Source organism: Sabethes cyaneus, chromosome 2 (assembly GCF_943734655.1).
Source record: "Sabethes cyaneus chromosome 2, idSabCyanKW18_F2, whole genome shotgun sequence".
NCBI lineage: Eukaryota > Metazoa > Arthropoda > Insecta > Diptera > Culicidae > Sabethes > Sabethes cyaneus.
The window spans coordinates 7,984,424-8,003,761 of record NC_071354.1 but is presented as its reverse complement, the minus strand read 5'-3'; the positions used below and the strand labels follow the sequence as shown (position 1 = coordinate 8,003,761).

Here is a 19,338-nt window from a genome sequence, read left to right as displayed (position 1 = left end):
CTGAAAGTAAACAGTTATAAAAAAGTGAGTGACCAACCCTATCTTTCGCCCGATTGTAACCACATACTGCCAAAATTTACTTGGAACTTGGAACTAGCCCTAGCCCTAGCCCTAGCCCTGGCCCTAGCCCTAGCCCTAGCCCTAGCCCTAGCCCTAGCCCTAGCCCTAGCCCTAGCCCTAGCCCTAGCCCTAGCCCTAGCCCTAGCCCTAGCCCTAGCCCTAGCCCTAGCCCTAGCCCTAGCCCTAGCCCTAGCCCTAGCCCTAGCCCTAGCCCTAGCCCTAGCCCTAGCCCTAGCCCTAGCCCTAGCCCTATCCCTAGCCCTAGCCCTAGCCCTAGCCCTAGCCCTAGCCCTAGCCCTAGCCCTAGCCCTAGCCCTAGCCCTAGCCCTAGCCCTAGCCCTAGCCCTAGCCCTAGCCCTAGCCCTAGCCCTAGCCCTAGCCCTAGCCCTAGCCCTAGCCCTAGCCCTAGCCCTAGCCCTAGCCCTAGCCCTAGCCCTAGCCCTAGCCCTAGCCCTAGCCCTAGCCCTAGCCCTAGCCCTAGCCCTAGCCCTAGCCCTAGCCCTAGCCCTAGCCCTAGCCCTAGCCCTAGCCCTAGCCCTAGCCCTAGCCCTAGCCCTAGCCCTAGCCCTAGCCCTAGCCCTAGCCCTAGCCCTAGCCCTAGCCCTAGCCCTAGCCCTAGCCCTAGCCCTAGCCCTAGCCCTAGCCCTAGCCCTAGCCCTAGCCCTAGCCCTAGCCCTAGCCCTAGCCCTAGCCCTAGCCCTAGCCCTAGCCCTAGCCCTAGCCCTAGCCCTAGCCCTAGCCCTAGCCCTAGCCCTAGCCCTAGCCCTAGCCCTAGCCCTAGCCCTAGCCCTAGCCCTAGCCCTAGCCCTAGCACTAGCCCTAGCCCTAGCCCTAGCCCTAGCCCTAGCCCTAGCCCTAGCCCTAGCCCTAGCCCTAGCCCTAGCCCTAGCCCTAGCCCTAGCCCTAGCCCTAGCCCTAGCCCTAGCACTAGCTCTAGCACAATTTAAACATTTTCCACGCTAAAGAAAAGTAGAAAATCCATGTTCTAACCAATAAATTCATAATCTTTTAGTGACAAAAATTTCGTGATAGCGATTTTTCTCTTGCTAGAGTTACGGTCGGAACGAAGAATGACAGAGAAAACAGTTTTAAGAAAACGTAAGTAAATTTTTTAACAATCCAGCAAAATTATAATCTGATAGAAGGTTTCCACAAAAAACTTCACGGTGATGGAAAATTCTATAGAACTTTTTTTTCTTGTTCACCAATTCACAGTTTTTTAGTGACAGAAATTTCACGAATTTTCGTTTTTGAATAACAAAAAACATTAATATGGAATCGTCACTATAAAATTATAACTTTCCGAACGAGAAAAAAACTCTTCATAAATTCTCTCGGAGAGCTAGAACATGGCTTTTAGATATTTCTTTAGAGTTTTCCACCATTATTTTCCAGTTCATCTAATTAATCTTTTTTCGCATCAGACACTTTTTTCCTTTCCAAAAAAGAGTATGTCATGACCGTCTGTAGTCATGTACAAGATATGCAACAGGAAAAAAGGAAACGCCGCTGGTAGTAAATCACTAGACTTTCCGAGGCGACTGACGGCAACGCACTGCCTGTTTCTACCGCACTGATCGAGTCGATAACCATCTATCTTCTCTGGGGCAGAAACAAAGGGCAGTCACACGGACAAAAATAATATTGTCGCTGAGTAAGAATACTTAGCTACTCAAAAGAATTGTGCATCGATGGTGTTGATGTATCACACCACAACCGGCAATCGAGAGACGTGGTTTCGATTCCCACCTGCCATTGAACAACCCGATTTTGGTCTAAGTTGCGACATGAAACCAGTTAGAGATGAGAATATTATTCATACTCAATGGTTACAAATCCTGTTGAAAATGTTCTGCGACATGGCGGATTTGCAATAGCCCACTGATTTGCTATACAGTCTCAAAGACAAATTCCCTCACAAAGAACAATTTTGGGTCAAAGAAATTCCCTTCAACCAGAAGAAATATAAAAGAGCAGCAAAACACAACAGACCACGTGAAGCCAGTGTTTAATAACATGAAATCGGCTGAGAGAACTAATTAAAACAATTAGGGAAACCTTTGTTTGCTAAGTTCTTGACAGTAATGCATATTTCAACTGCAGAGAAACCTTATACAAATAAAACAAAAACAAGTGGTAATCAGTCCAGACTCCAGACCACACGCTGTGGGTCAAAGAGTTACCCATATCTGTGATACACAGGGCGTGGAGAAGAAGTTGGGTTCGAATGCGGTTTCAATTGGCACCCGTTATAGCTTGTTTCAATCCGCAACTTTCCCAGCTTGGATAAAGAGGAACATTATACAAACTTAATAAACGTTGCTTCAAAAACCCTTCCTTACTCAATTTTACGCTCTTTGCCCTTCATGTGTTGTCTTTCCTGAGATAATATAAACACTTTTATTTGATTACAAAAGAACGCTATAAAAAATTAAGATGTAATCAGTTGGGACAACAGGCACTATCCTGATGATGGGCTGGAAAAGGTCACTCAACGCCGTTCTTCATGTTATGGAATGCTTTTTTCCATCTATGCTTACAGAAAAAACGCCAAAACTATTCTCTAGACTAACATTTATAATGGAATCAGGAATTTATTTAATTTTTAATAAACGGTAGTTTTTAGAATCGACGAAGGGTACGGCAGAGGAAAGACATGAAACAAAGGTGTTTATGGTATCCAAACAGAGTGGGACAAGACATGAAGGAGAAACAGCGGAAAATTAGGTTTCATCTTCTATTTCATAAAATTTTGGTAACTTTTCAGAGTTCGACACTGATGTAGCCTGCAATAAGTGTTTGAAATAAGTGTTTCCCGAAGCGTTTTTATTGTTTCTAGAATACCGAAAATCGCAGCGGCTTCTGGAACAGAATAGATTACGGAAGCTAGAGCCTTTCCCGCTTGTGACGATCAAAGCGTAAAAATCAAGCCAAAAGGGGAGTCAAATAATCAAAACATTTTTAATTAGCTTTAACTTTAACTATTAATTTTTGTTTACATTTTTACACAATAAGTATAGTCATCTTTCTTAGATAATATTTTAACATCTCCTAACGTCTAACAACTTAGGATTCATTTCCACCGGTAGCTTACCGTGTGAAGATCAATTTGCTTGTTCATTGCTGAAGGAAAATAAGCTTTTCGCTTTAATTCTCCTTCTTCTGCGCGGTTTTCGTTACATTCAGCCGTACCACGATCGGTCCGTCTTTTTTTTTTCGCTGGGGTACAATTTTCGTCGTTCATTTGGTAATCCTCTGTCCTGTACTCGCGATGTCGTATTGTATTTTTGCTGGTTTCTGTCGATGGATAATTTTGTTGTTCCTTTTGTATCAACGCTGATGGTTTGTAAGTAACGACTCTCTCTGCGTCGTAGTTCATAGTTGAAGATAAAAGTCGAATGTGCTCTTGCTCTATTTTTATTTTTAATTCGAGGAATGCTATCTGTTGCTCAATCTCCTGGCAGCAATTTTGATTATTATTTTCCACAATTTTAAACATGATCTTGCACTTCTCTTTACTAGCCGCGAAAGTCCAAGATCTGAAGAAATCTGAAATTTTGCAGATATTTTCGAATCTTTAAAATCCTTACTAAAATAATTGAAATCAGATACATTATCGTTAATATTAAAATTGTTATAATTCTCGAAAGCTTTACTCTATATGCTTCCATTGCATCAATTTATACAATTAGAAGTTGAAAAGAGTGCTCTAAGGATCAGAAGATCTATGCACCTCTTTGAAGGCGGTCTTACGGGTCATATCAGTATTCTAAAAACTATCAGTGTTAATCCTCTTGTAATCAATATCTAATGAAGATTGGATGGAGAAAAATACAACTTTAATCGAATATTTCGCGTATTTGATCCTAGGTGTGATTCTTGGGAAGATGGTGGTCCCGATATTCGTCCAGGGTCAACCGTTTTTTTACGCAGATGGTTCAAAAATGGACATTCAAGTGGGAGCAGCAAGTAACTGGGCCAGGAATAGACATATCAATTCCTTTGGGTAGATGGTCAGCTGTGTTCCAAGCTGAAATTCAAGCAATTTTAGAGCGTTCTACTGTGTGCTTACGTAGAAGCTATAGACATTCCAATATAGGTTGTATCATGTCCGACAGTCAAAACACGTTTGGAAATATACTCAATCACTCCAAAAATTGGCTTGTCGTAACCAAGTTAACTTATATTGGGTCCTAGGTCACTGTGGAATTCATGGAAATGAAAGAGCTGATGCGCTTGCAGGACTCGGATCATCTCATCAGTTTGGTTTCTGTACGATGATCGTTCGATGCATATCAAAAGTCCATTTACTATTCAACGTAACGCCTAGGTCTTTTACTTCATGAACTCTTGCCAAACGACTTACTTCGATATATTTAATAGTCATGCAGTATAGGATTTTTGTTACCCGTGAATGATACAACACAGCATTCATTTCAATTATTACTAACACCTATGATGATACAATTCCACTTGCATACAAAAAAGATCAAAAATTTCTGGAACTCACGGCACTCTTCAGTGTTTCTAACTACCAGAAAAATTTTCAGGTCGTCAGCATACAGCAACTTGTTTTACGTATAACAAAAATATCAAGGAACCAAGATCACTGCCTTAAGGAACCCCAGATATGTTCGTGAAGGCCCGAAATTTGAAAGGAGGTAATTCGATACTTATCAAACTTGTACCAAAATCTGCAAAAATAATGGAATAATTCCAGTTTCCACCACTACTGGTACTACAACTAGTACTGGTGCACGTCTGGACGAACGTCTACCCTAGACATTCTTGAATTTTTTTGCAAATCGAAGTAAAAAGCACAGCTACGAAGAGGCTTTTGATACGACATAAGCGATGTGATCCTTAAAGGATCACATGTCGATTGGAATTCCATCTGAGTTTAGTGTCGATTGGAATTCCCAAATCCTTGACTATTTATTCGCGCTTTAACTGTACACCCTCTAAGGCATAGTTAAAGTGAAAAAGTGATGGTCCTCGACCAAATGCGTTTAGCGACATGCGGTTTATTTGGCACCATTCTGCGAAAACTTCCAGCTGTTTTTGCAGGAAAAGTGTATCTTGCGGTTGTTTTATAGTGTAGTATAGTTTTAAAACGTCAGCGTACGAGAGTTTCATGCAATTCAAAATGAAATTGGCATCGTTCATATATAGTAAGAACAAAAATGGCCCTTGGTGACTTCCTTGTGGAACGCCGGACCAAACTAAGAACGGATATGAGATATGGTCACCTATTTTAACAGACATACTCCGACCGCTTCGGTAAGATTGGAGCCAGAGAAGCAAATGTTCATTCATGCCCAGTTTAGCAAAGTTAGCTATCGCTATTTGATGATTCATAGTATCAAATGCTGCCGATAAGTCGGTGTATATTGCGTTCACTTGATTGCCAGTCTCTATTTGGCGTATTACAAACGACGTGATGCAGGTTACATTGGTTGACGTAGATCGTTTTGGCATAAATCCTTGCTGGTCAGGCGAAACGAAATGTTTATATCTCTGGACTAGCTCTTGAAGAATAATTAACTCGAACAGTTTAGAAGTGGCACTTAACGCAGTAATACCCCAATAATTCGATACCATTCGCTTGCAACCTTTCTTAAAAATAGGATAAACAAGCTTGCTGTGTTGTCTAAGGCCAGCTCGTTTCACTGCTATAAGATGCCAGATCGCGGTTTGTCCAGGCTGGTTTAGATGATACACGCATAGTTTTTACGGGTACAAAGTGGTCGATACATAAAGGATAATGCTGGAGATAATGGACGCTGCGAGATTGGCGCCAGTATCGCGGAGGGCCTCGTCCCAATCAACAAGTTTGAAAGAATCGTTTATGCCGTGGAAATTTGCCTTAGTAAAATCGTACGACAGACACACAGAAGTGTCCCGAAAGCATGGAGCGGTGACGAAGCCTCCATAACCGAACAGTCCACGCATAATTCATCGGCAGCGAAACATAGATCAAGCATACGATGATTTTCATGTACAGTTCCACTCATCTGTTGCATTGGTGCATGCATGCAGGACTGAGAAGTAACCGGGTAAAATGATCCGTAAGAGTTGCACTGCCAAGCAATCGCGTTTAAATTAAAATCACCAAAAATTATCATTTTATCTCGGGGCCTCAGTTGCGAAATAATCCAGTGAATTAACTTGTTTTTCAATCAGAGTTCCGTCGTTTACTCTATCGGGAGGAATGTATACCACGCATAGAGTATTCCGTCAGCAGTAGTAACAGCGACCCATAATTGTTCAATCGGTGAGCAATCTGGAGGATTAACCGTACGAGACTTGAAACTTGAACGAACAGCTAACAATACACCCCCTCCTGTGCGTTTGCAACTGTTTAAAGACGACCGGTTCTGTCGATATACGGAGTACGAGTCATTGAACAGCTGGTTCGTCAACGTATTTTCGTTCAACCACGCGTAAGCCGTCACTGAAGGCTGACTGGTACTCGGTTAGGGTACTGTTCATCCCGCCAACGTTTTGGTAATATATCAGGGCATTCGAGGTGGCCGGTGGGGCGTTGCTTGCTAGGGGTGCCTTTCTAGGAATTGAAAATTCATCAGAGCGATGGTTTCCGATACTGCTAGGATTCTTGCCATGGAGGGCAGATTGGAAAACCCCTTCGCCAGCACTAGCACTAGCGCTCGATCAAACAGGTAAGATCATTGCCATTGTGTTGAGTATGTATCAGCTGTAGAGTGCATTTCACCCCGAAACCCCGCAATAAAGTTATCGGCCGCTCTTCAAATTCTTCACATTTTAACATTCCATATAAGCAATTGAAATACATTTAAATCGATTTTTACGCGGAGAATACGTTCTGCGTAAATCAGAAGCGTCTAAAATTCCAAAATTCGCATAAAAATTGACTTTGCGATGAAATTTGTTCGTGATGCCAAAAGTCTATTTGCTACGATCTTGAAAAGCTCTGCCCGTTAAAACCTAGAATTAAAATTATTGATATCGACGAAGATTTATCGGAAACTGATATGGAAAATTAAAAAGCAAGACCATTTGGCCACAAATGCTGACTTGAACGTTATTCGCATCAAAAAACAAATAAATCAAACCGGAAACACTTCTACTGTTATCATTGAAACTGATCTATCATTCAACCGTCTGAAAGAACAGCGAGTAAATATAGACTGGGACCGTTATCGTATTTTTAAAATGGTAGATGCTCTACGTTGTTGTTACAAATGTTCCGAATTTGGCCACAAGCCATTTGGCTATTAACACATTCTTCCGCAACAGTAATAAAGCCATACGTTGCCCGAAATGTGCTGAAGAACACACGATCAATGAAGGGAGCTCTACTGAGAAGTAATGTATCAACTGCCAGGATTTCAACGTTAAACAAAAATTACCGACTATCGACCAGCTAAGAATTGACCATCCCTCTTGTTGGTGCATGGACTGTCCAATGTACCAGAAACGGCTGAAAAGGTCAAAACTTAGGATTGACAATTCAGTATAGCGACCAACATCCGCAACAGTCTTAAACACTAGCACTGAAGGCGTCACCTTTGGTTGGTTACAAGATTTGCATATCACCACAACCCAGCGTCAAGAGAGAAACGATGGCATCGTTTCTTTTCTCTCAGGGAGAGCCAAGGAGGGTAACAGTATAGCAGTAGATGCACCATGCTTGAACAATCATTAATAACTACGCTTTTGACGACGTACAAGCTCGGAATATACTACCAGAATGTGAGGGGAATTGCGTATAGACGAATTATTTGTTGTTGTCTCGAATCCAGAGCTTGATATAATTGTTCTGACTGAAACGTGGCTAAATGACCAAATCTTTTTGCTACAAATATATGGTTCAAGCTACACTGTTTACCGCAATGATCGTCAACGTGCATTACCGTATCTAACCGTTTATCGTTCAACCACAAAACGGGTGTCGACTGCGACCTAAAGCAATTGTGGATAAACATCCAAATCCTTGGCACAAATATGTGCATCGGAGCATTATATTTCGCCTGTTAATGTTATCCAGAAATACATCGATACAGTGCTCACCATTGCAAGCTCCCTTGTAACCAGGACGACTCACATACTGCCTGGAATTTACAACCACCCTGGGTTTATATGAAAAAGCTCTCAATCTGGATACACTGTTCCGGATCCTACCAAATTTGTTTTTTTAGACCCAGCGCAGCGTTACCCGATGGCATATCGCTTCTGAATATGCTACAGATGTGTACAGTTACCAATAGTCGAAACCGGGTTCTCGTCATTGATAGAGAAAAACACAGAAGTTTCGGCAGATAGTTTCACGTGACAGATTAAAATCAAAAACAGCGGCAACTCTATTGAAGACTCGAAGGCCGAGGGCCTTTAAGAACGTGGTTGACATCAATGAAGTACAGCTGGAAGATTAACGGTCCCAAATGACTACCTTGTGGGATTCCAGACGAAAACGCTGAAAACGCATGATATTGAAAACCTTCAACCGTCACAATCAGTTTACCACCTGCGAGATAGGAATTAAACCAACACAGCACACTTCCGCCGATACCGAGTCTTTCCAATTTTGGCAATTGCAATAGCATGATTGATTTTGTCGAACGCCTATAAATCAGCGGGACAGCAGCGGAGTCATGATTACAAGCTCGAATAACTTCGAAGTGGCACACAATGATGAGATTCCACGGTAGTTGTTGATGTCATTCCGATCCCCTTTTTTATGAACAGAAAACATATGGGCAGTTTTCCATACGGATGGAAATACACCGCTTGAGACGGACAGACTAAACACCAGCCGACTGTGGATAACTAGCTCAGCGATGTGCTTCTCCAAAAACTGTTGAGGATTTCACCGTTGAGGCGGCTCTACAGATCATTGTTTCGTCTATGTTGAGAGTACTCAGCGTATTCCCAGTCATTATCGGAACATTGTAAGCAGCCTGAGTAACTTGGTCGTCTGCGATCACTTCATCGCAAAACGTTCGCCCGAATTTATCAGCAAATAGTTGACTGATATACTAAGGATCTGAATCAATATCACCATTCAGGGTCATGGCTAAAGGAGGGCCCGATTCCATACACTGATCGCTAACAGACTTCCAGCAAGTTTTCGGTTTCACCTTCAGATTACGCTGAGTTTTCTGCAGGTGTTGTCTAAAGCTTACTAAGGTGTCGTTCTTTCGATGAAACGTCCTTGGATTCAATTATTACGGTTCTCTTTCAAAACATGTCGATTCTGTTTTGACTACAATGCGCTAGATTCAAGCAATGCTTTCGAGCAGAGAAATCACATCATCATTACCACTGGTCGAAAATAGTTAATAAATAAATAAGCATCATCATCAGTAAATACGTCGGTCACGATTTTGGTGGCCAAAAAATATCCACAAGGAGGGAACTCCCCCGTAATCTAGTCACTGGTGGCCGATGCACTCCTTCACAAGCCAGTAGAATAAACAGTTAGACAGTGTATCTACCCAAATCTTCCGTAGCTAAAAAAAACTCTACTTAACTCAATGAACTACGTGCAATCACAAGACTCCTAACTGGGCACTATTCCGCTATTTATCATTTAAATATCGGCATAACTTTTCAGAAATTTCCTTTTTACTTCATACCAAATGTGGAGCTCAAATCCCAAAACGTCATTAATTTCATCAACCATGTAGGATAATTACAATAGACCGCTGTATTTTATTAAAAGATATGGCTTTTAGGTCTCGGATTTCTTACGAAAACTTTATTTGCCGTTTTCGGCTGACGTTTCGAAGATTAATGTCTCCATCCTCGAAGCAAAACGTTAACAATTTTTTTCTTAGTTCAGTGTTGAGATGTAAACATAAAACCACGCACATCATAACTAGATCTTCATGACGTCAGCCGAAAACGTCAAATAAAGTTTTCATAAAAAAATCCGAGATCCAAAAGCAACATATTTAAAGTCAACCGAGTAGTACATATAGTACTGAAATTGAAGAAATTGAACACAGGATTATAATTATCTAGCTTAGTGACGGCCAAACTGTGGCCCACGTGCCGCATGCGGCCCTTCGAGGTAATCCGCGCAGTGCGTGGATTAATTTGGGGGGAATTTTTCAGTGATGGAATGGATACCAATGGGTGTGGAGTGGAATGCTTTTCACCAAGAATGCTGGGCGAGTCCGTAAACTGTATAGGACAATTGGAGCCTGCCCCAAAAGACGATCATTAGGACTGTCACAGTGGCCATTTAACACAATGTCGTTGTGGCATACAAAAGAGACCTCGCTACCTAATCTGCAAAGGGTCTCACGCGTTGTAACGCCGGCTCTGATGCCGATGAAGATGTTATGACACACGAAGCTAAGTCCTATATCTCCACCGACCAACAAGGCTTCTTTCCAGACAGATCGAAAACCACTACTTTGGCTCAGCTCTCACCACATTGCATTGTATTAATCATATGAGAGATGCTGCTCAAGTTGATATCATCTACACAGATATCAAAAACGCATTTGACCGAGGCCACCACTTCTGGTTCTGGTGACAAAAATTGCTCAATTGGGAGCTTCTTATAACTTCGTCAAGTGGCTCAGATCATACCTGATTAACCATTTTCTTACTGTGAAGATTGCGAACTATGAATCATACTTCATCAGCTCATCAGGTGTGCCTCAAGGAAGCAATGTCGGACCTCTGCCTTTTTCTTTGTTTTTCAATGACGTCTGTTTTATCATACCACCAGGATGCAAACTACGTCATGCAGACGATTTGTTTCTTGTAACACGATCCATGGCAGAATTAATTATCTGTTTGAATGGTGCTTCAATAATCAGCTGACACTGAGTATAGCGAAATGCTGTGTGATCTCTTTCACTCGTAGAAAACAATCGATTGTATGGGACTACACCTCATCTGGTCAGATGCTCCTCAGGAGTATCTACTTTTAACGGGAAACTAGCAGTCATTAACTTTTCGTCGAAGAGCCCAATTTCGGAAGCAGTTTTTGGGCTCAAAAGCGGAGTTCAGTTTATAGAAATGTATTCACTGCATTCTTCTTGCCAATCTGAACACAGCGAACATATTTTCATGAACAATATTTTTGTTTTATACAAAGAAAAACTACTTTTGAAATTTGCAAATTCAATGACGACTAATTTCACCTTAACGGTGGAATGCTGCTGAACTGTTGCATGTCCTTCAGGGATCATTACTCACTAATTATAGCACTGGCGGACAGAAATCTTGGCTTTATTACAAGAATTGGAAAGGAGTTCACTGATCCATACTGTTTGAGAGAACCGTATTACTGTCTTGTGCGGTCGGTTGTAGAAACCTCAGCGATAATTTGAAGCCCCTATGCAGATATTATTTGGATTGGTAGAGTTGAGGCGGTATAGTCTAGATTTCTACGATACGCTCTTAGATCTCTGCCTTGGCGTAACCCAACAGAACCTCCTTCTTACGTGAAGCGTTATCGTTTGTTTGACACGGAAAAACGCTTGCCCAAAGACGAAATATGACCAGATTTAGTTTTATAGGAAAGCTTTTAACCGGTAGAATTAATGCTGATCTTCTACCACAAATCAGCATCAATGCCCCCACAAGGAGTTTGAAATCGTGGAACTTTATGGGATTTGACTTAACTTCCACTACGGTCAAAACGAACCCATCCGTGCAATGTGTAATACCGAGATGCAAGAGCTGACGAAAAGAGACTTCACTGTCGTAAGAAACGTCAGCACTGGGATCGCGTTCTTGCGGAGGCGGAGAATTGCTTCGAGAGGCACGTTACGGGAAGCTTCTTTAATACGACCAACGGAATCAGGAACCGGACCGTACCAACTCCTGTTATGTTCAACGACAAGGAGGGAAACCTGATTACCGAAAGATAGCGGAGGTGGTTAGGCGTTAGAAACAACACATCGATGCATTGTTGAATGGTGAACAAGATGGAGCGGTCAACAGAAATAGGATAACAATTGAGGATGATGGACAAGCTGTGGATCCACCAACTTTGGACGAGGTTAGGAAAGCAGCGAGAGAACTGAAAACGGCACATCAGCTGGAAAGGACGGCATCCCGGCCGAACTTTTGAAAGTCGGGAGCGAACGGCTGTATTGTGCAATCCATCAGGTTATACTGGAGGTATGGACTGAGGTGGAGTTACCTACGGACTGCACAGTGGTTTCATTGCTCGGAATCGTGAACTTTTTTAATAACTCTTTTCATAGTGTTTTTTTTTTTCAATATGGCGTCTTCGGAAGAATTTCTGTATATCAATAGACGCAACGACTGGTGGTTAGTATTGGTTCGGAACTCATACACAGGTGGCGCTGCAAAATTTAACTTTCTTATTTGATGATATAGAGCTATAGTATGTTCTAGAAAGTTTTAGATAATCTTATTATGAAGCTTTTTGCTGAAAACATTATTCCTCTAAGTATCACAGTTTTTGAGATCTTAGGCGTCTTTCATGACGGACCCCCAAAAATCGGAGTTTTCATTGTAACTTCAAAACTATGTGATTTAGGGAAAATAATGTTCTGCAAACATTTGCATCTATTGAAATCACATACTTTTGCAGAAGAACGTGAACACGTACCTTCTGTACAAGGCGAGTTGATTTTTACCTAAATGAACGATTTAGGTAAAAATCAGCCATATTTCGTACTGCTATACAATAAAAAGTTGAAAAAACTGGCGACCGAGATATATTGAAAGTGAAAGTACATTCAAAACTGATCTTAAAACATGCTAAGTCATTTGGATCTTCATCATTTAATTTGCATTTCCAAAAAGTGTTACTAGGTCTTTTGGAGATATATATCATAATGTTTACTATATCCCATCGCCCTGTTAGCAGCAAGGTACGATGCTAATGTAGCAAGCCAGTCATCGTGTGTACTAATTTCGGCTGTGCGGCACTGCTAGAGTTTAATAAAATCATTACACCCGCCCTGTAATTGTCCTGTACTCTAATAACCGGTAGCGAAGTTTGTCGTTAAAGAAGGGGATTGTCTTAAAGACGGTTATACCTAAAGCTTTGCTCTACTTGCACAGAGACTAGTAAGAAAAGCACTTTAATTATATCTCGATCGCCAGTTTTTCCAACTTTTTATTGTATACCAGTATGAAATATGGCTAATTTTTACCTAAATCGTTCATTAACTCGCTCTGTATACAAGATACGTGTTCACGTTCTTCTGCAGAACTATGTGATTTTAATAGATGCAAATGTTTGCAGAACATTATTTTTCCCTAAATCACATAGTTTTGAAGTTACAATGAAAACTCCGATTTTTGGGGGTCCGTCATGAAAGACGCCTAAGATCTCAAAAACTGTGACACTTAGAGGAATAATGTTTTCAGCAAAAAGCTTCATAATAAGATTATCGTGCTACCCATGATGGTTGAAAATCAAGCGTCAGGATAGCGGGTGAGACATCGGACTCGTTTGTGACGTTAGATGGTTTGAAGCAAGCTGACGGCCGGTTGAATTTGCCGTTCATTATTGTATTGAAAGGTGCTAGTCGAAGGGCAGGCGTGCAGAGCAGCGGTACCATTATGACTAGATCTCACATGCTTGTCTGACATCGATATCATCGGTGTTAATAGTAAAGCTGTAGAAGAAGCGTACACGAATCTTAAAGAAACGTAACGAGGACAGGGCCTTTTAAAAAATTCTACCTAAACAAAGTATAGAGTAAGGAGGTGTAAAAGTGCGATGCATGTAAAAGTGCGATTAAATGATTTATCAGTGCAGATTCCGAGTAAATTTTCTACATTGGCATGGATGGGTGACTACTTGGACAGCTTGAATCTAACGTAAACTTTGGTTGCCTACAAAGTATAGTTGCTAAGTTATGTGCAAATGTTATTTTAGGGCGATTTTGATGTAATTTTTCGTTATACGGCAAATACGATATCAACAGGAGGATATTACTTGTTGAAAATTTGTAGCAGCGTTTTACATCACTCACATATCTGTTTTGAAAATACAGCGAAAATAATTTACAAAATATATTTCGCTTTTGCGTAATTTAATCTAACCCCGTCAAGCGCTTAGCGGGGTAAAAGTTCGATTCACGGACGGGGTAAAAGTGCGATTCATGGACGAGGCAAACATGTATAGCTAATTATGTACAGCTTTAGGCACTATAATACAGATACTAGAAATAAAAGATCTGTGCTCTACAGATGTTGGCCGAAGAAAAACAATGTGTTTCTGCTGATGAAACAAAAAACAAACGTTTGGAAAAGTTTCGATCTAACGGAGGCTGCAATACACCAGCGCAAAATAGAAAAGGTGGAAATTGAGAATATTCCTTACCGAAACATAACGCAGAGTGAAGATAATATGGCTTTGTTAGCTACTGCTGGGCTAACTTCATGGATTCTAGCTTCGAACTTTTGCCCCGCGGTATTCGCACTTTTGCCCCGCTAGTGGGGTAAAAGTGCGAATTTGCACTTGATCAGAAGAAAGAAGAATTTATTTTGCAAAACACTATTACCGCAGATGATTTATAGTTGAATGTGAAGACATTGAGTTACTGCATCATTATAAAATATATTATGTTGTTGTCCTTCTTTATATCCCACGAAAATTGATGACAACTTCAAACATCGCACTTATGCCCCGCCCTACTCTATGGTGGATGGTAGAGAGCGTGGTAGCCCTTCGGGTGTTGGAACTGCGGCGGTGATAGATGGAGATACTTTTGAAGTAGTCGTCGAATTTGTTTATCTTGTCACGTTAGTGACATGTGACAACGATGTGAGCCGTGAAGTAAAAAGGCGGATAGCGGCTGCCAACAGGGCCTTCTACGGATTACGTAGCCAGCTGAGGTCCCGTAGGCTACAACTCCGTACAAAACTCGCACTCTATAAGATGCTAATTCTCTCGGTGGTACTCTACGGCCACGAAGCGTGGACGTTGAAAGAGAGCGACCGATGAGCTCTTGGCGTTTTCGAGCGTTCTTGACGGCATATTAAACGAAGCAGTGTGGCCAAGTATACAAAGATGCGGATATTGTGAAGCGATTAAAATACGGCAGGCTACAATGGGCTGGCCATGTAGCAAGGATGCCGGATGAGAGACCATCGAAAACAATATTTCGTAGAGAACCGGACAGAGGCCGATTTCTTCATGGTAGATCTCGACCCGTTGGATGAGAGCTGTTGACGAAGATGCTAGAACAGCCAGTGTTGGGGGCGACTGGAGAGTGGCAGCCCAAGACCGATTAATGTGGAGACGGCTCCTGAATTCGGCCTTGATTCGCTAAGTGGATTGTCGTCGAAAAAGTAAAGTAAAGCAAAGTATTAGTATTATAAGCGTAAATCAGATTTTTGACGTAGGACTACGTCTTTGTTTACTATACTTGGACTGGGTAGCACTTTGTGAACACGAAAATAGAAGTGTAACGTTTGAATGAAAGATTTCAAATGCTAATAACTACTAAATTACTGAACGAAACTGAGCAATTTATATGTCGTTGGATAGGTAAAATGACCAGCAATTTTATGGAAGGCGTAAGAGGGGAGCTCCTATACAAATGAAACACAAATTTCCTCAAAACTCGAGAGCTAATCAAGCAAATGGAACCAAATTCGGCATGTGCGGGTTTTAGAAAGCAGGATTTTTTTCTATGATGAATTGAAACACCTCCCCTCTTTAAGAGGAGGGGGGGGGGGGGTCCCATACAATTGAAACATAAATGTCCTCATAACTCGAGAATTAATCAAGCAAAAGGAACCAAATTTCGCATATGGGGGTTTGTAAAGGTAAGAATTTTATCTATGGTGTACTGAGAATCCTTCCCATTCTAAGAGGGGGGGCTCCCATATAAATGAAATACAAATTTCCTCATAACTCTAGAACTAATCAAGCAAATGGAACCAAATTTGGCATGTGAGGGTTTCAGAAGGCAAGAATTTTTTCTATGGTGAATTGAGACGCCTCCCCTCTTTAGGAGGGGAGGCTCCCATACAAATAATATACAAATTTCCTCATAACTAGAGAACTAATCAAGCAAAAGGTACCAAATTTAGCATGTGGGGTTTTTTGGAGGCTGGATTACTCACCCCTGTGATAGGAGGATAAGGATTCTCATACAAATAAAATAGAAGCTGTGAAAGTAAACTAGTAAATCCTTCTCGGAGCAAAAGACAGTGAATCGTCGCCGCTAACTTACGTGCATGTAGCAATTCATGTCAAAAAAGAAGAACATTCGAATGGCACGTCGTATTTGCGATGAACGTGCTTTGGCTTTAATGTTATTTGTAACCAATGGTCCTTTTAAAGGCCACAAGCGAGTCAAAGTAAGATTATTGAAACATGTCAAGCTACGCATAATCATAGTTATTACAATAATCTGTGGGCTGGTCATTCATTACTATTTCAACCTGCACACAAGTGATTTTTAAAAGAAATCTCTATCGCTCAGTGGTTGCAGGCGTTGTACTTATGAACCCCCGTCCACGTATGATGATCTGATATAGGCCTACGTCACCCTTTCGTACAACCCTTAGGGCTCTATACCTTGTAGTTTTTACGAATGTTTTGTATTTGACATAAAAAAGATGATGGGGTTTTCGCGCCCACTTGAAGGAAGCTTCACCTCCACTGGGCTTTTCCCAGTCTATTACAAATTCGGTTAGATGGTATTAATGAAAAATGGTTAAAAAAATCACATAAACTCCAAACTTTGCATAAAAAACCGCGTAATATCCAAAACTAGGTATATAAAAGGTAAAATCTGGGTAAAATTTAATAAAAAAAATGTTGCGTAAAAAACTGCGTGTTGCAAAATTCACATATAAAACCCCGCGTTATTTCGCGTAAAAACAAATTGCGCAAAAAACGACTTCAGTGTATTCAAAACCAGCCAATCCACTTTAGCACTTGACCTAGGATTTGTTTACGTATACTCGAGATAACTGAAGTTCATTTTGAAGTGGTAATAGAAAATGTTAAACTGTCAACTTTTCATCTTTTTTTACCGCATCATTGTCATTATTGTTGCCATATTAAGCTGACGGTATTGTTCACTTTACTACTGAATCATATTTTTTTGGTAGAGCGATGATGGTACGGTGAGTTACCGTGGCAACGAATAAATATTTCTATTTTCCTCTAGTATAACCACTGTATAACCACAAAAAAATGTCAATAATCTTCACAAAGTCGAAGATTTTTGAAGTTTTCATAAAAGCGGAAGCTGATAATCGTCAAATTTAGAAAATTTTTGATTCAAACTTAAGGTTTTATAACTTTGAAATTAGGTATGATACCTATTGTAACAAAGACTACATTAAAACAAAACTCCTAGATTAAATAATAGGCCGTATGAATAGAACACTGTGTTTTGTTTTTCCCATGTAAATCTCATGGGAGAGTTTGCCCTAACTCTTTTATTCATACGGCCTAATAAGTCTTACACAAAATTTCTATTGAATATAGCAAAACCCTGCATGTAATTCCAACTATGATCGATGCTTTTACAGAGGAAAAACACAAACTCACTGTTCGATAGATTGATTGAGGTTATACCACAGATTTATGGCAAAGCTAGCGCAACGAAAAACGACGGCCCCGTTGGTTGATGGCTGAACTTGATCCTACAGGTTTTAGTTACCAGCAGCGAACTGTCACGGTTATCGATTGCCGTTGCCGCCGTACCGGTACGCGCGTACCTGATGCCGTTAAACTCTCGGCGGTCGGTCGCATGAAGAAACACAAAATACAAGCCCGACCGATTGGCTGGCCATCAGCCAGCAGGGTACGCTAGGGTACGGAATAGGGGAAAGACGAGATTGCATTGCTTGCTTTGCGCGGAATCGATCCCGGTTGCTGGAATGTTGTTCACCGCGATTGTAACTAAAATGGGTCGCAGCATAGCTGCGTTTTGAAGTAATAATTTTCGAAACAATATTGACAATTTTCGCTGGAAATCAAGCGGCCATACCCCTCCTGTCGCTACGGTGAAAGAGGTGAGATTGGACACACTGAACTACACTCTGATGGTTGGTGGCTTTGATTGAAACGATGCGATGCGATGGGAAGCAACAACAAAATAAAGCGAATGAAATTGTTCCAATCCGAAAGTGATCTTTACCGTTAATAGTGCCTCCGCCGCCGTCTCTCTGCCGATTTCCGCTTGGTTCACAATCCCGTGGACGACAGTATTTAATGTCGAGATGCACGTTCAACCGATCAACCGAGTTTCTCCTGTCAGCAGCCAGCGCACTACTGTCACGTTATTCGATTAGCGTTTAATTTGCAAAACGTTTCACGATTGTTGTTTCATCAGCTAGCAGCTGCTTTCCACTTACACCTTGCACTTCCAATCAAACAACAGTACCTATATCTATCTATTCTGTGTGCTCATCTAAACAAAAGTACACTTGAAAACCTACGAAGCCGCCTGATTACTGCTCGATTCCGATTCCAACTCAGCATGCCATGGACCGAGTGTTGTTTGTATGTCAACTGACGGTCTGTAGTGGTCAACTGTTTGCTTTATTCGTTAGCACTTTTACGTTTGATAGTCATAGTATAGCCGCTCTCTACTACGCACCAGCAGCCTTCACTGGTCGGTAAGTACTCATCACACAACCTGTCGGCTATCAGCGCACTATCTAGAGCTGTACAAATTCACCGTAAATCCATGCGCGAGATTCACTTTGATGGTAGCTGACGTGACAACTTTCCCGCATCACCTAACGCACCGCACTATTCAATGCTTATTAAGCGGGACCGTCGTCGTCGTCACCCCGATCTTGTTCCACTACGTTTTTTTCCCAGCAGCGAAAAACTATCGTCCGCATTCGCAAAAACTCAGCACCAACCAACCGGGCATACCTACTAGCTACGAACGACTTACTGCAAGCTGCAAAAATCACACCGTGAGCCACCCTCTCTTCTTCAAGCCGGTTTTACTGCCAGCCACTACCAGCAGCAGGCGACGAACGACCGACCGACCGGGAACGACAACCCGTTACGATGCGATTGGTCGGAGTCGGAGTCGGAGTAAAGTAGGAGGAAATGATCACTACAGCAGCACTGCCCGAAACCGGCAACTAACCGAACGCTCAGGCTCACCTCGAACTTGACTGTGGCTCGAAGGAACAGACAAAGCTATACTAAACGACACGACCAGATTAGCGGCGCACAGCACAGGACCGCGCTGGTCGAAAGTCAGCACGAAACTCTCCCCGCACGTTCGACGGAATCCAGCAGCAGCAGCAGCGGCGGGTGATGTCGCCGTCGCGTAGAAATGCTCACCATACTTAGGAACT

The 19,338-nt window shown here is 41.8% G+C and overlaps 1 protein-coding gene across 2 annotated transcripts in view; it reads right to left on the bottom strand.

Annotated features, from left to right (window-relative positions):
* The window catches only part of LOC128738870 (echinoderm microtubule-associated protein-like 2), an 83,621-nt gene that overhangs the window by 32,195 nt on the left and 32,088 nt on the right, over positions 1–19,338 (bottom strand). The window contains exon 1 of one of the 2 annotated variants that reach the window (XM_053834324.1): positions 18,156–19,229. The exons of the other annotated variant lie outside the window; for it this stretch is intronic. The gene's annotated coding sequence lies outside the window, so the exon portion shown is untranslated. Of the gene's footprint in view, positions 1–18,155; positions 19,230–19,338 lie in introns of those variants that run through there. 2 annotated transcript variants of the gene reach the window in all.